Source organism: Lonchura striata, chromosome 1 (assembly GCF_050655825.1).
Source record: "Lonchura striata isolate lonStrDom1 chromosome 1, ASM5065582v1, whole genome shotgun sequence".
In the NCBI taxonomy this organism is placed as follows: Eukaryota; Metazoa; Chordata; class Aves; order Passeriformes; family Estrildidae; genus Lonchura; species Lonchura striata.
This window is the reverse complement of record NC_140703.1, coordinates 4,216,514-4,234,601: the sequence shown is the minus strand read 5'-3', so window position 1 is coordinate 4,234,601 and position 18,088 is coordinate 4,216,514. Positions and strand designations below refer to the sequence as shown.

Genomic DNA, 18,088 nt, shown 5'->3' with positions numbered 1-18,088 from the left:
AGGTTTTTTTCAGGAACAGGAGTCAAAAAAGTGATGAAACAGAGGCCACAGATCCCAACTGATCCTGAGTAACCTAAGTCCAGGCTCCCAGAAGCTAAAAACATCCTTGCTCCCATGATTTCCAAATAAAACCTGTAGAATATGATTTATCTATATCCTTTACAGAGGAAGCTTTGAGTCTGTTATAGGAAAAGTCCTCTCTGAGAGGCACAAAATATGCTCTGGTAGGCTCACACAACATGGTGGGCATGTTGCAACGCCTGGATTTGGCTCAGAGCTCAGAACACACAAGGCTTTCTCTGCTGCAGAGTGGAATAGTAGTCAGATTAGCCTTTGATACAAGATCTGGGAAGCAGCTAAATTACAGATTTAGCTCTCCATGTCCTAGGGGACCTGAACACTCCTGCAGCTTTTCTTTGTTTCCCCTTCTATCCTGCCATGTTTTCTTCTTTGGTTCAGGCCTTGCCCTCGGCTCACACTCTGTCTGGTGCAGCCAGCCCAGCTCTGCATCCTTCCCCTAAGACATCTTCCCTCTTGCTGTGTGTTTTGCAATTTCACATAAAGAGACGTCACGCCTGAAAAACCCAGCATCTTTAGACTGAAGAATTTATAGGTCTTTTATGAGGAGAGTGGCTTTCCAGTGTGATTTCCCTTTCCTCCCCTGGTGTCCTGTTTCCCATATCCACAAGGAGTGTTCAGCTCTGAGGTTCTCTCCCTCCCTCCCTCCTACCCCAGCCCTGCTGTTGCCAAGTCTCACTTCTGCTCACAATAGCCAGTCTTGTTCCTGAAGCTGTAATGTACACATGGTTTGGGGCTTGCATACACCCTACTGGCTCACGCACAAAAATTTTCAGAAGACAGATGAGTTCTCAGCAGTTCTTTGAGGGCATTACATAGACAATCTGGATATCACTAAAAAACCCATGAAAAGCATGAATTTTTTTCATTGAATGTAAAATTTCAGCTTTTAGTCACTAACAGATATGCAGGCTGTAATTTTTTGGAAGATTTGTAACTTGGCCCAAAGGCTCAAATTTTCATATGGAGGAATCAATCATTGTATCATTCTCTTATGATGCCCTCCCTCTCCTGTCAGACTTCCATTCCCTACTTTAAAACACAGAAAGCTTAGTCAAAGGAGTTGTCATCAGAATATTCAGTGCAAATTACACTTCCCCACACACATCCTTATCTCATTTGCAGAAATTATCAAGATATTGACTAAAGTGGTTCCAAAAACTTCAGCTTGATGCAGATACCTTACATACTAAAAAAAAAACAAACAAAAAAAAAAAACCACACACAACCAAACAAAAAACAAAACAAAAAAAAAAAATAACCAAAAAAAAACCTCAGACCAAAAATTCAAACAAGTTATAGGTTAGTGAAAGTAGGATTATCTGAAGGGACATTTTAAGCAATCTACAATGCTACCAGACTTACCAAGAAGGTGTAAGGTAGCCCTCAAGAAGCAGAACTCCGTTAGGGAAAGATCAGACCATTTTTCCTTTTACATTTCATAATTTTAGCAACAAAAAGATTAAAAGAGGTAGGACTCATCTTAAAAAATAATCTGAAGAAGTTGATGGTGACTGGCTATACAATGAGGTCTCCAGATCCTTGAATTATTATTTTACTTATTTTTCACAGGTGGAGTGGTAGTAAAATATTTGAGAGGGTTGCTGAATATCCTTAAGATTATTTGTTGCTTCAATTTGATTGAAAACAGATAACATAAAAAGTTATTGGAAAGGAGAAGTCAAGTAGGAAATCTTAGTTGGGTTGGGAACAAAAAAGCTGAACAACTTGAGCTGGAAAATCCAAATTCCTTCTCTTCTTTGGCACCAGCTTTTCATCTGCCTAGGAAGCTTGACTCTTTTGGTTCAATTGCACCAGCTAAGTATAATGCTAATCTATAGGATTTTGTAAACCACTATGTAACTGTTGAAAAATGTAATCTTCTGATGTATTTAATATGAAATTCCTCATTTGTTTTAGCTTGTCTAACACTTAGCAGTTCTCTTTGTTCATCTCTAAGATATCTTTGATTTAAGTAGATATGCCAACACCAGTGTTTAACTTCAGGTTTTGTGTATCTGAAAATGCCTGTTGTGTTGCTGTGGTATCTTTTCAGAGTAGAGATGAAACAAGTGCTAGGTAATATTTAAAGGAACATGACAATATAGAAAAGCCTCTCTGAAGAAAAAGGACTAGGGAGGGGGAAAAGAAAATAATGACCATTGCTGTTGTGACTGATATCCCATGGCCTGTACAACCACCATGTTGAAGCTCAGGACTTGAAATCAGAGGCAGTAGATTGGTGTTTAAGTGTTTCTTGACTGATTCTCAACACCTTAGTTTTGTAACCACTTCAAATATCCATAGATGAACAAGTTGCACCACTGAACCCTCCCCTTGATCATTATTTGGGCAACATTTCTTCTGTTACTTTTGTGTTGTGCGAAAATATTCCCCCCTTACAGAAATTCATTATTTCCTATTTTCCCAAGGTGATGGTGCAAAGGCAGTTTGTATAAATCTGTGTGCAGGTGGAATTGAGCTGAGACCCAAAGGGAGGTCTAATTGTGAGCACATTAACAGATATTTTATTAAGCATTACTTCAAATATCTGTCATGTTTTGAATTAAGCCTATTGGTACAAGGTGAGGTATTTAGCACAGCAGGACTGTGCACTTTACACCTTCTGACTTGGACATATGCTTTAGTTCAGTTTTTTCTTCCAAACAGCTACAGCTCCACCAGTCCCATCCTGCTGCTCTTGTGCTTGAGCACTTCTGTTCCTCTTATATTTATGACTCCCAAGGCTCAAGTAACTCTCTCTTCTCAGTGGGAGAAGTCATGAATGCTTTATCTCGTCTTCCCAGAATTGTGCTCTGTAAAACTCTTACCTTTGAATGGCATGTATCCTCAGTTTACCTGTTCCAGGAGCAGATTGTGCCCCAGTGTTAGCACAGCACAGCCATGTCTGAGGCAGAATTCCCACACCAGCCTGCACTCCGTCTGGCTTTCTGGGTGTAGATAATAGTTCACAGGCTTGTTCTTTCCATGACCACAGGCATTTCAAGCCCCCTACAAGTAGCACCCACTGTCTCAAATATTGTAGTTCTTTTCTTAATATGTATTGAGTTACCAGCACACACAACTACTGATTGTGGTTTCCTTCCTCTAATTAGTGCAAAGTTTAAGAAAGGATGCCAGGTAAGTGGACTAGAAAGCTAATCACTCCTTTAAATGATCATCTAGTTCCCAAAGTCATGACCTTCATACCTAAGAAGTACATTTCTTGTTGCTGAGATTGGGATGACTGAACTTCTAACATTCTTTGCAGAACACTGTAACGTATGGTGCAACCAGTATTTTTCTAGAATTTCAGCAGCTTCATTATGCTTTACAATATGACTGATTTGGTACCTTTGACTGCTTTATTTTAATGGGAAAATGAGTGTCTTCAATGCAGAGTGAAATTAGAGGAGCAACAAGTATGTAGACTGCCTAGATTCTTTTTTAGCCATTGAACTCAAGTGCAGGTCCCAAGGTGTACCCGAGTGACCTGCTTAGTCACCCTCACTGATAACTGAGACACTGGCCTTGTTCTCAGCTCACCTGAATGCAGCTGTTCCAATGGAACAAGAAAATACAGTGGCACCAGAATGCCCAAGAAAGCAGAGTAGTGTGCAAAATCTCCAAGAGGCTGCCAGTGCTTTATCATCTGAACGCTTTATTTCTATTCTGCAGAAGATTATGCAGTCTGGGTGCCTTTTCCTATTTAAACTTCAGGTTTCTGCTTTAAAACCTCTCATGGAAGCATGACCTGCAGTTCTCATGGCAGCAGCCAGAACTTGTCACAGCATTCCAGAGAGGTTGCTACTGTCTGATCTTGCTGCAGTGTAGATATTAGCTGACAGCTCTTGGAGCCATTCTAATCCATCACTCCTGATCCACAATGGAAAAATTCTGGCTTGCAAAAACAAAACACACACCCCATGATCCTCTTGATGTAGCTTAAAGCCATATCCAGAATCTTCTGTATGTTTTTCTTGCCTTTCTGCCAGCAGTGATGTAAGAGCTGTGGTAGCTGCAAACTGAAATAATTTTAAATACAGAATTTTATAAGCCCCCCCACACAAACACACACTTTCTGGAAATTAATATAGATTGCTTCCCCTGAACAGGTTTGGGATGGTGTTTATGAAGTCAAGATGATCTAGCCAGGGCAGGACCTGATGAATCTGCTCCCTCTTACATGATCCCTTGAAGGCAGGGCATGTGGATACCATTTCTCAGCTAAAACAATAAAGCTGTTGGGAGTGTCTTATGTGTCACCCCCTTTTTACTTACATAGTGCAGCAATTTCTAAAAGCTATAAAAAACCCAAATGTTTTAGCTTGTCTTTGGGTCAATTTTTATTACTTCTTAAAAGCTGAATAACATGCAGCCAGAAAAATTGACTTTGATGTATAGGACTTTGATGTATAGGATGTATCAAACCATAGCCTGCATTCTCATAGTCCTGTCATACAACTGGAAAATTAATGTCCCAATGAGAAATAAGAAAAATTCTATAGCTAGAGCAATATAAGGAGCATTTTAGCTCTGTCACAAACTACAGTAGGAATTAACTGCTATTGGTGTGACTTATGCCACAGGTGTATTTAACACAGTCAAGTTAAATCCTTGTTCTGTGAATTCTGTCTCTTAATCTGGCTTCGATCCTCCTGTCACCTACTGCTGCTGAAAGTGGGATGAACTGATCCTTATGTGCACTTGGAAGATAAGACTTGGGTTTAAATCTCATTATGCTGGTAAAACATGGATAGATGCCCTAAGAATGGAGCTACACAGGTGTGAAACGTGGTTAGATCTTGCTAATTACAGTAACACGAGTCTGCACAGCTCCAGTTCTTCATAGATCATTCTGTCACACTATCACAAAAGGAAGGAGGTGTTGTCCTAGATCCAAAAAATATATATTAGCCTTACAACTCAGTGAAGAACGGGCCTGGTCATTGCAGCACCATTTAATGGGTTATTAATGGATGTACAGAGCGTAATATAAAAAAGCCAGGTTAAAATGTAGTTTGATATAGGGGATTAGATGCCTTGGTCTGCATTTTGCTCTTTAGAAATTCTTAACAGAACCCTTTGAATTTTGTGTTGGAATCACCACAAAAAGCAGCTCTTACCTGACTCAGTATATCTAAAACTGAAGATATTGCTCCTGTTCATTAATATGGCAGTTATTTAGTACTGCTAATTACTTCTAATTCTTAAAAACATTCAAATTTATTTATTTTATCTCTACTCATTACTTCCATAGTGACTGCATTATTATTCAATAATTACCCATTATTGTGTTTTTAAGGATGATATATTTTTCATATTAGTGGGATCTGAAGTGACCATCACAGTGAGGAAAATATCAACTGTCAGATGGTTGGTAAAAGCTATGACAAAATCAACTATGCCTTACAAAAGTGGTACAGGAAATGGTAATTATATCAATGAAGTAATATAATTCAAATATTTTGGGTTTCCGGTTTGGGGTTTTTTTCATTGTTTCCTAATGAGAAAAAGGATTTTACTGGGTCACAACCTCCATGATTGTGTTTCCTTTGCTGTTTCAGCAATGACTGGTGTCTGTGGCTGCCCAATCTCAAGAAAATACCAAAGACATTCTCTGCATTTTATAGGAAAAGTAACTGTTGCAACTTTATTATTATTTATCTGATTGGTTAAAATTACAGTAATTGTTAGCACTAAATCTGGGAAGGTATAATGGACTTTGGCATGGTGGAGATGCAGGCTGAAGTCTCTGAGCCTCATACCTTAATTTTCTACACATACACCACAAACAGGAGCACAGAAATCAAGGTTTATCTGTAATCTCCTGCAATTTTTTCAGTAAGAAGTGGCCACCAGTAATTTCAACTCACCTACAGGAGACACCATTGTTAGCTGCTAGTTCATGTTGAATTGCCCTTTTGGCACAGTTCTAACATGTTTTCTGTCCCCAGTGACCAAACAGCATACACCTCTAAAACTCCTTTATTGCACATGCCAATTTATTGTTTTCCATTTTGTTATTATGAAAGATTAATTCTTTAACATAACTACCAAGAATACGTAAGAAATTGCACAATGTGCAAGTTACTAGCTGAAGTTACTGCTTGGTAGCAGTACAGGGGGAAATAGTAATTTTAAAATAATTTTCAATGTTAGTTAATAAACAACATAAATAATTCCCAGATTATATCCATTTGCTTTTTAATCAAAAACAAGTAATCTTCTTCAAGAAATAAACCAATATTTTTTAATTCATAAAATCTAGAAACTTACTCTTTATATTTCAAGCACTTCAAAAGTGCCTGGATGCAAGACTGAAATATCATGTCAAGATAAAAGAAAGTAGCGAGTATTATTTAATTTTCACAGTAGAGGTTCTGTATATAAACAGGAGGTGGGAGATAAATTTCTTATAACTGAGTATTTCGAGAGAGCCATTAAGTAAACGTGCCATGAAAACATGGTAAACAAAAACAGTGTTTTGACAAGGTGTTAATTTATCACTGTGCTCCATGAGCTCAAAGATTGAAAAAATTGTCCAAGCCTCTTAATGCCTTCCTGGTATTCTGGAGGCAGGGGAGGGAAACAAATTTTGTTTGAGATGTACTTGTGAAATAAAGGACAATCAAAATAATATTATACTTAAATACCTCTCTGCTTTATAAAAAGCTAGTGTTCTTCAAGTTGTCTATGGTCAGGCTGAAGTTCATAAGTGGGACTTGAATGGAGCAATTAGAGAGCATTTCCTGTTGTGCCTTGCCTCTTGTCACTGACAAATTACAAAAAAATTACAGAAAATACAACAAATTACAGAAAATACTGGGCTTACCTCTGCCTTGTCCATCTCCTAAGAAATAAATGTAAAACCTTGTAAAATTCTTCTACTATCCACTTTTTTCCCTAGACTACATGCTCTTGGTGGTGAGACATAAGGGAGAAGATCTGTTAAAACATGTCATTAGAGGATGAGATAGGAAAAGGTAACTGTGATGAATCCATCTTTGTGAAATCTCTTCCCATTTGGATCTGACCAGACCCTCCCAGTTGGAAATGTGAAACTCCACCCACACATCAGCAGCATTCAGGTGTTAATGAAAAATGATCAATAAAATGAGAACATGTCAGCCCTCAAAGGCACCCTCAAATGTCACATCCTTCCTGTGATGCTGCAAATTCCCTTGGTGAAATATCCTACCCCCAGAGTTACCAGACTAGCCCAGATCTGAGAGGGCTTTGGGGGAAATATTTCAGGGGCATTGGCAAAAGATTCCAGAAGAGGCTCCAACCTCCAATGTGGTCCAAGATGTTTATTCCAGGGGAGGAAGAGGGAAAGAGAGAGAACAAGGAAGAGCAGAGCCTTGTCTAGACTCCAGCTCAGGAAAAGATACTTGGCTCTCAGTCAATTAAGTCAAAAAAGGAAGGGAGGGTTAAACTAACATGGTCACAGCTACAGGGGTCTCTGGGGAGGGAAAAACAATTTCCCAGAGCAATCCAACACCTCGTCAAGTGCTGGATGTTACTGATGCACATTTAGTGAAGCACTTGCCTTTGCATGAAAATCAGATTGAAATATCAGCATAGCAACATCTGGAAGGCCTAAGGGCTATTTTATTACTTCTTAAGTGTCCCTGAGTTGTTTAAGCTTTCTGACCTTCCCCTTGCATCAGTGGCGTTCCCTCCTTCATTTCTTGTGAAATATTCAGTAGCTTGCCTTCTAAAGCTTTCCACCTCTTAATCCTCTCATTGTCTCTCTTGATATCAACCTTAGCTGCTGATGTGACAGCTTTTTCTAATATATATGTGAACTAAATGGTTTGGATAAAAGCCAAGAAATATCTTGCCTCTTGGAGATTTGAAGTAAACAGATATTGCATTAAGACCTTGCTACTCAGAGTATTAAAAAAAAAAAAAAATCCTAGCAAACTACTGCCTGAACAGCAACTTCTACAAATTGTGTGAAGGCCACGCAGTACTCACAGCTCTTGGTCAGTCCCACTTTCTTAGATGTGGTCAGCATCCCTGAGCTTCCAGCAGATGGGTAGTAATGGCTTTAAAGTTTAAATTACATTTATTCCTTGGAGTGGCTTTATTCCATTCTTGCAGATGCCTTGTTAAAATGAAAGCTAAAGCTTTTTTGCCTTTTTGTTCTGCTTTTTTACTCATTTTTTTTCTTTTGACAAGGGCTTTTATTTGGGGATCCCTCCCAACCTGGAAGAACCAGCCCCGGAACTTTCTGGCACTGCTGACAGGTGCTGACAGTGGCTGCAGGGTGATTTGATGTGTTGGACATCCATGTGCATCCCAGCAGCTCCCTCCTGCTGTTGTCCCCAGACAGAGCTGGACCAGTCTTGCCTGTAGAAGTGATGCCATCAATTTCCTGAGGACATTCCAGGATGGTGCACTTGGAAGGAAGCCCAAGCTGTCTTCACTGCTGCTCCCCTCCTCCTCCAAGGGGAGAGACCCCATCATCAGTATCAGGACAGAGAGGAGGAAATAACTCTCTTTCCCCCAGTGTTTACACCTCAGGAGGAAGGAGTGAAAGGGGAAGGAGTTTGTTCTGATTACTCCTGTGTGGGAGAGGTCTTCAGCTCCAGCTCCCCTTGCTAACACTGCTGGTGGTGACATCTACACAGCTCCTCAGATGTGATGTCTTCATTATTTTCATGGATGTTTTTTTATAAGTCATAGAGGGATTTTGAAACAGAAATAATTTTAAATAGTTCTGCGGATTGCTGAGAATTTTAAGACCTCTGAAGCCACGTAGCAGCACTGGCTAACAGCTCCTCCAGGCAGCCTGGTGTGGTCCTCAGGCACTCTGGGACAATTCCTGACATCCTGGGGCACCTCGGTGTTGGGTTGGTGCTCAGATTCCTCAGGGGAAGCCTCTAAGCCATGGTTGCCTGTGTGTTTGCAGGAAACCTTCTGCCCCTGCATCAAGAATCCAGCTGTGCAAAAAGAAATGAGGGGATAAATTAGGCAGCTCAAAATTTTCCTTGAGACAGGTTTTTGGTTAAATATATTCTGGTTCTCTTCTCTGGGGATGTTGCAGGGGAGTGCAGAGAACTTTCTTGCAAAGGAATATTCAATTAAAATTGCTTGGTGATTTTGGAGGGATTTTTTTTGAGACTGTGTAAGTTAGTAGAAGGATTCGTTTTTCAACCTAAAGGTCCTGTCAGTGACTTTGTAGTGTTTATTTTCAGAATGACCAGACCTGACATATTCACTGGTAAGCACAGTGAGCCCCTTCATAGGGGAAGTGACACTAATTGCCCCAAGGAAACATATGGAAAATGTACTGGTCTGTGACCAGATCTTCTATTTAACACTCCTGCCAGCACTCTGTCTCAGGAGTTGAAAGCTCAGCTTCAGAAATGTCAGGTGATGACATTTTCATTTCTCTTTGAAAACTACCCCACAGTCAGATGGATCTTGCCTGTTTGGAAGCTTTTCCCCCCTTTTTTTTTGGTCTAAGCTGTTTTATCCTTCAAATAGAAGGCATGCAAAACTGCATGTTTTTCATTTGTTTGCAAAGCCTACTTCTTGTTATGATGGACATCAGTAAGCCTGTGAAAGTACTATTTCTAGGTGAGCTGTTTTCCACTGTCCTTTCTACTCTTTGTCATTGGTAGAAAGGAATGTCAACTCCACAGAGCTGATAATTCTCAAACATTTCTGCCAGTTAATTTTCTAGAAACTGGAGCTAAGCTGATCTGATTCCCCTAACAACACCAGTTTCTGACAATAAAGATCCAACCATAATTATTTTTAATAATAATAATAATTATTATTATCACTATTACTATTATTACTATTGTTATTACTACACAGGAGACTTATAAAACAACTCTCTTTATAGTTCTGTGATGTCTCAGAAGCCAGGCTTCACTTGTGCTCCTCCTTTCTTCCACCATGTGTGTCATTTCCTTCACATGCTGCCAGGAGCATCAGATGTGGCCTTGAACAGAGGCCAGTGTTAGCTCTCATCAGGTTTTAAAGGGATGCTGTGAAAAGTTTCCTTTCAGCACAGCTTGCAACAAAATGAAATATGCCCATATGTAAAATACAACTGCAGTAAATGGCAAAAAATTGAACTAGAATAGCACAGCAGAACATTTTATCAGCTTTCTTCTGTGGGTGTAAGGGAAAACTTTTAACCAAAAAAGTGTTAATTTCCTGAATTTTTTTTTTTTTCCAATGTGTAGAGGTGACCTAAAAGCAATAGTTATCATGTGACCTCAAGTAAGGTAGTTACATAAGTCCTGAGCTGCATAGGTAAATTTCTTTACATTTTTGGAATACTATACACATATACTAATTTATTATAAAAGAAAAAATATTTATATATCAATGAATATGTGTACATTATTTTTACTAGAAGAAAAAAATTAATACAAGACTGGGGGGGGTTGATTTTTGTTGTTTCTAAGATGACTGTGCATTTTTTTAAAGGAATGTCAGATTGATCTTTAGAGAAGCCTCTCTGACTTGCTTTGAACAGTAGCACCACCACATGTCAGGAAATGGTCAGAGGTGCAAAATACCATATTAACTCTTAATCCTCTGATTGGGAAATTAAAAAAACATAAAAGTACACTATAAGGAAAATATTCAGTAGTTTTTGTTAATTCTATTAAAACAGGATATTAGTACTGTTTCCAAGTCAGAATAATTTTCCAGCTAAATATATTTCCTATGATTCTTCTTCCTTCTTTGCTCAGTTTTAATTTCTTATACTGTGGCTAAATTGTATAAGGTGGCAGGGAGTCCCCCTGAGTGTTGCGTTGCCCTCTCCAGAACCCATCTTTCATTATTTTTCATTGCTGTGTTGTCCTTTCAGTTCATCTCTGCATGCTGGGGATCCTCTGGCAGAAGAGGTAAAGTGAAAATCTAGCCAAAACCCCCAGGTGTGTAAGAATTAAATTTGGGACTCCAATGCTCTCTTAGAGCTGTAGCCACAGTGAGAAATCTAAAGAGCAATTAGAGAGCTCTCTCTGCTCTGAATTCTCCAACTCTCGTGCAGCTATTGCCATGGAAAGCTGACCTGCAGCAGTGCAGCTGGAGCATAAAAAAAAATTATGGTATAAATAAATGTATATGATTTTTTGCTTTGAAGTTAGTGAGGGAAGAAGCTTGCAAAGGATTCTCCTTTACTTTCTGGGCATCAATAAATGTGCTTACTTGTTACTGAGGTGTAGCTGGCACCTGAATTCCAGTCCTTGTATTTTGCTTAAACCAGGTAAAATGTAACCATTAAAGTTCAATTATATGGACAAGGTTATATATGATCTAAATCAAATACATTAAAGGAAAGTGCCATCAACACCATCTTTTTGCAAGGAAAGAGTCAAGACAAACTTGCATCACTGCATATTATATTTTTCTACACGGTCCCACACAGTTTCCTGAAGTTCTTTATAACAAGTGGCTCTAATGGTAGCAACTTTCATTGATTTGGAGGCTCTGTGGTAAAATTTTGTGCATAATTTGTGTTTTGCAAGCTCACATGTGAACACCATTCAAGTGTTCAGGTCGCTCCTCCCTGGGGTAAAAGCTACACGCTGTTGCAGTAGGGAGCCCTTAGCTGAAAATAAGTGTTTTCTGTATTTTTCTTGCTCTCTATTTATATGTCTCTTTCTAAGACAACATTTGCCCTTTTTCTAGTAGCCAAAGAGTGCTGTAATCAAAAAGAGTCTTTGTTATTTGATATCTCTACCACTGTCAAGTAAATGATGCAAAATCTGTCTCCTGGTATCTAAATTTGACACAAATAAGCTGTTCCTAACATGGTGTTGCCTGGTATCCGTGCAGGCCAGCTCTTTATATTTCAGCCTGTAAAAGACATCAAGTAGGTAGATTTTTGTAAGAAACAGAGATCTGTTTTAGCTTCAGCAGGTACCAGCATCTCCCAGAGCTCCTGAATCTGCATTTTTGTGTTCCCTTGCCACGGGACAGCAAATCAGGCTGGTCTATGAGGCCACTCAGCTCTCTGATCTCAGGTATAAGACACATGCTGTTAACAGTGTTCTCCTTGTGCCAGAAATGGCAATACTGCCCTCACCTCTTCTGAAGACAAAAGATCAATATACTCATGCTCCCAAAGTATCCAGAGAATTTTATCAAATATAATGCAAATATTGGCTAACTTGTAATTAAATATTATTATTATTACATTATATTAATAAGGTAATATAATGTAATATAATGTAATGTAATGTATGATAATAGAATAGAATAGGAGTATAATAATATAATATAATATAATGTAATATAATATAATATAATATAATATAATATAATATAATATAATATAATATAATATAATATAATATAATATAATATAATATAATATAATATAATTAATATAATAATTTCTGGGGTTATATTAGTAGAGAGTGGATCCAACCATTGGAATTTGGCCTCTTATCTCTGCAATTCTTCCCTGCCTTCTGTTGGTGACTTGGGACAGGTGGAAGGGTGCACATGTTTGCTGATCAGGAGGAAAATGTCTTAGATTTCCACCAAGATCAACTGATAATATGCCCCTGAGTTCTGATAACTGCTTTGTTTTGAAAAGTTGTGAGTGATAATAGCACTAAGAAAATTACTTTACGTTTTTGAAATTCTGTATTGCAAATAAAATTTGAGCTATTATCTGATGAATGCCTCATAGGCACAACTCAGTAAATGAAAAGCTTGTTTGCATTTCAGACAAAGCAAATTATTTCATTTATGCTGGAAAGCTTTCTAAATGGATTTGAGGCTCCAAAATTATTAGCTACAATTGTCTCAAATCTTAAAAAGCTGTTCATTTAGTGACAAATTCCGAAAATCTGGCATAATGAAGTATATGATTGTGAGTAGTCAAAAACTAATGAGTTATCTAACCCAGTTAGATTACAGTTGTGGCTAATAATGCAGATGAAGCTCTGATTCATTTTCTGGTCATCTCTAAGGAATCTTTCAGAAATATATTTTTTCTAATCATCCTCTTTCCCATTGCCTTACAAGTGTTCAGAAGAATTATGTCAGCTGTTATTCATATTCTCACTTTGTATGGGAGTTTCTAACTGATCTGGACAACTTCCTTGGTGCACAAATTCTGCAGGGCAGCCTGGGATTGGAATGGTTGTTCCCTTCTCCAGAAATGTTGGTTATACTTGAGTTACAAGGAACACAACAACACTAGTACTTGCAAATTTATAGTACTTGCAAATTTAATCTTGACATATCAGACTAAGAGCATCAGGTGTAAAACGATTTTAAAATAGAGTAGCATCTTGATAACAAGCTTTTGAGAGTAATCATCTCTTTATGAATTTTATTGCACGTAAATATTATTCTCTGAAAAAGAAGAGACAATTACATAAATACTACCCTTAACTGTTTTCTCAGAAAGCAGACCTTAGTAAGGCAAATTGCTTTTCCTTATTTGCCACATAAGCAGTTTGGGTAAAGCTTTCAGTTAACTGTCTCTTCAGTCTGATCAAACTCAAGGGAATTTAATTAAGTAATGTTTCTAAATCAACAAGTTTATATAGTTTTGAAAAGTGCTCTCACTAATACCCTTCTTGTTCACTGTCTTCTGTTTGAAGAGGGAAATTCAAATGGATATAAAGGGCTGTGTCCGACCTGTGTGCAACAGAAAAGGAGAGAAAGGTAGTAGAGATAGAGTAGTATAAAGTCCTGCACTTTCACAAGAATTTATTTATGCTTCTGGCAAAGACAAAGGAGAGTGGGTCTGTGTCCCTGTGAAAACTCCTGAGGAGCAGAAGTCTGAAGCATAATTCAGTCTCTCTGTAGATGAGACTCAACATCCTCGCAGTTCATGTGCTGGTGTGTTTAAATGCCTGTGAATAAGCAGTGGCCACCAACAACAGCTGCTGGATATTTTCTCACAGTCAAGGCCTTCAGTAAGAAACCCAAGAAATTTTCAGCAAGTGCTCTCCATCTGTAAATGCAGATTTGCATCTGCTGAGGAGAAATGTGATACCAGCACAACAATAAAAAAGAAGGGCAAATTCTTCATACTATTAAAAAAAAACCAACCTCAAAAACATTTCAGGTGTGTTAGGGGAAAAATTATAAGCCAGAAACCCCAAAATAAACAACACACTTCTGTAAAACAGTTACCAAGGGTAGGAAACTGTTACTGCAGAACAATTTCTTATTATATGTTCTTTTTCTGCTCTGCTTCATGTCACATGTTGCAATACACAAAGCATGGATCTAAATTTCAGATGTGCTTTATATATGTTTTGTGTTGCCTTTGGTAACTTTCCTACTCCAAATATATAACTCAGTAACAAGGGTGTTGATAAACTCTTATAAGAAAGGACTGTGGATAGCAGCAAGTATGATCTGGGGTGTTCCATAAAATTTTGTTTTATTAATATTTATCATAACAGTTCATGGTGACAGCACCAAGAGCCAAAAAAGCTAAGGAATATAGTATAAGTTCCATTTGGAGTTAATCTTTTCATGGAAGCATGCCATAGTCATCTTCCTTGGTTTTGTTGTTTCAATTTTGGTTTGGTTTGGGATTTTTTTTTTTTTTTTTTTTGTAAGAGAAAAAGGTTTCTTTTCTTGGAAAAGTAAATTGTCTCTCTCAGCTGTTCAGTCATTTCTCTTTGAGGTAATGAAGTCGTGCAGCTGCTTCAAGCATTCCAGATATCCTTACCTTAGTTAATGTTTCACAGATTTTGAGAATTTGGCAGTGAAGGCCAAAGAGCAGTGAGAGTGTATCAAAAATTTTAGAAGAACCCTCCAAGACAACACCCCTGTGAGAAGGAAAGGGCTTGGAGTTGATCTCTAGTCATGCACCTGATTTCTTATTTGCAGTCATTCAATGAATGTGTGGTAGAGAATAGATCTGAACCCAGTTCTTTAGGCTGCAAAGTCACAACAACAAAGTAGTTCAGGCATTCTGCTGTAGGTTTGCATCTGATATCCATTTTTGGTGTTTGGGTGATCAGCCAATTTTGCTACCTTCTTCAGGGGTAGTTTTTGAAAAGATCTCCACAGAAATAGTAGTTGGCAGCATATATTTCAGAACTATTAATCATATGTCTTGAAAATTAAATGAAAACTATTAGCAGATTTCTCTATGTTTTTATTTTCCTGAGCTAAAACTCATTACAAATTCCACTCTTCTCATCCTTTCTTTTGTGAGGTTAAATATCTTGAAAGAATAATTCTTTGATTTGTGATTTCTCAAAGAAATTAAACATTCAAGAGTAAGAATATTTCTTTTCTATTAGTGAAAAACTAGTGCATGGAGTATACTTTTAATTATTTTAGATAGTTGTCCTAATGCTTTTAGAGTGACTGAGTACCAAACAGCAATAAAAGATTATGTTTCTTCATGTTGTGGAGATGCCACTCAATTTTAACTCACCTTTTAAATACCGAGGCTGAATTGATGCAATGGTTTGGCACCTTCTGTGGTACAAAAAGTGCACAAAGCTCCCATTTTAATGGTGATAGCTTTATAATGATCTTAGAATATCATTTATGTGCAGGCATTTTAATGTGCAGTAACAATGATGTATCATTTCTGATGTCATGTAGTCACTATTTTTATAGTGTTCAGTTCCTTAATTTTCTCTTTGGCCAGGTTTGCCATTGTTGAAATACTTCCAGAAAAAGCTGTGCTGTGACTCAGGCTACTACAACAGAAGTCAGCCAGACCTCCTACGTTTTGAGAAGAATTCATGTAGATGCTATGTAGACATTTAGGGTTTTTTGCCCTACATTTGCCTTTGGGGTGTGGGTTTTCTCAATGTCTTTACATAGGGTGCAATAACATTTGTTTTAGCTTGTGCCTTATACAAGTGACAGAAATTAATGGGTTTTTTTCCCTCACCTTTAAAGTTCTGATTTTACAAACACATTGAATTTCTCCATTATTTCTCTCAATTTCTTCTCTCATTGCCTGAATCAGCACAGGGTGTTATCCTAGTTATTGTGTTCCAGGCATCTAAAAGAGGCAAGATTTGGGAAGGGGGATTGGTGTGCTTCTTCCTCAACACTACCTCTGCAGCAGCAAATATGTATTTACACCACTAGTGGCTTTCCTTGTAGGACTGGGACCTGAAACTATGAGCTTTACTTCTATGATTTCGTCTGAACCGAAGCAGATCTTAGAAAATGATAGCCTTCTTTGTGTGTGTTTGAAAAATGAATATTTTTCTCTAGGACCTTTCATTTTTTTTCAATGTCTTAAACTTTGAGGCAGTGGTGAGCCCAGCTATACCCAGAAACAATTTAAATGCTGAGCTGCTGGGAAGGTGGCATGGCTCCATTGGGCTGCTGGGATCATTTCTTCAGCAGACACAGCAGGAGCCTGGTCTGTTATTACAGCAAGCCAATAACACCTCTGGAGGTGAAAAATAACATGGAAATGGTGCTACTTTTTTAACAAAAAGGAATATGGAGGCCTGGTTGTGAAAATGAAATTAAGTATGGAGGCAGTAACAAGGTTTTGTTGTGGAAAATAAATTGGACATCATTATAATTTTTCAGCAAGGTTGGATGAACACTAGAGAAAACATTAAAAATAAATAAATCTACTGCCTGTGTTAGCCAGGGCTTTTTTACAGGAGCTGCCTAAAGGATAAAAAAAAAGGCAAGTTCAACTCTTAAAAAGGAGGAAGCCACACTGGAAATAGGGAATGCTTTAATTAGTGACCAATCTTTGCATTTATTTTGGTGGTACTTTTGTGTCTTCTAGCACATAAGGGTACTTTCTGATCATTTTTAAAGTGCCAACTTCCAGTGGTGCTTTTAGAGGAAAGTTCCAAATTGCTGGGATTTTTTTCTCTTTAGAGATCATGTCAGATATGACAATAAATCCTGACTCTGACTTCTTAGAAGGACTTAGAAATCTTGAGCTTAGAGGGAGAAGAAATAGACTAAACAGAAAGGCTGTACCTGGTGACCAAATGAAGCCGTGAAAAAATTAAAAAGAATGTGTCACCCTGATTCTTAAGATTTTCTAAAGCCTTCTGAGTTTACATTCTCTTAGAAAACATTCCCGCACAATTTCTATAAACAACATATTGTTTTGCATTCCTTCGTGGGGGTGGAGAAACTTGATATACTGGTGGTTTGTCCAATGTCATTGGAGAGGTGGCCCATTCACTCTCCAATCCAATATCACCTTTGGAAAAGTTGGAGTCAGAAAATAAACCTTCTTCTTTTTTACCTTGCCATCGCAGTGGCTCATGTTGTGCTTTCAAGAATGGAGGCTGTGAAAGACAAATCTGTGGAAAAGCTGTGGCAGCTGCTGGTGCTCCCTGTGCACAGTCTCCATGCCAATCTCCCATGCTTTGGTGCAGGGAGCACCAGTGAGCATAAAGACAGGGAGTGTGGCAAGCACATTTCTCTCCCTCTCAGAGTTTTTCATAGAGGTGCACAGAGAGAAATGAAAGAAAAAACAATTTCTATTTCTGCTCCTTGTTTTTCCCATGTGGAATGTGTTTGGAGAATTGTTTACCTGGAGTGAGTGCTTGATTGGATTCAGGTGAGGATTGTTTGAGCTGATGGCCAATCCAATCCAATCCAATCCAATCCAATCCAATCCAATCCAACCCAACCCACCTGGGGCTGGGCTCAGAGAGGGTCACAAGTTGTGTTAGAGTCAGAGAAAGTAGTATGTAGTTTTAGTATCTTCCTTTTTATATAGCATATTAGTGTATTTTAGCATAGTTATAATAAAGAAATAATTCAGCCTTCTGAATTGAGTCAGACATCGTAATTTCTTCCCATTGGGTTCGTCTGTATTTACAATAAGGGAGAAAAGGGGAGCTGAATCCTTCTTTTGTCCTGGAGCAGAGCTCCCTGAAAATGGGTTGAAGAGCTCCCTGAAGCCACACTCAGTAGTCAGGAAACACAACCTTGTCCTTTGTGGTGAGTGTCCCAAAGCATTTGGCCAAGAACTGCAACCAGGAAAGGGCTAACAAAGCAGCGTAAGCAGGGCAGAGGAACAAGCCTGACTGTCTCTCCC

The 18,088-nt window shown here is 38.3% G+C and overlaps 1 long non-coding RNA gene across 2 annotated transcripts in view; it reads left to right on the top strand.

The window, feature by feature from the left end:
• Nucleotides 1-18,088, top strand: part of LOC110477026 (uncharacterized) — a 44,090-nt gene that overhangs the window by 6,055 nt on the left and 19,947 nt on the right. The window lies entirely within an intron of this gene.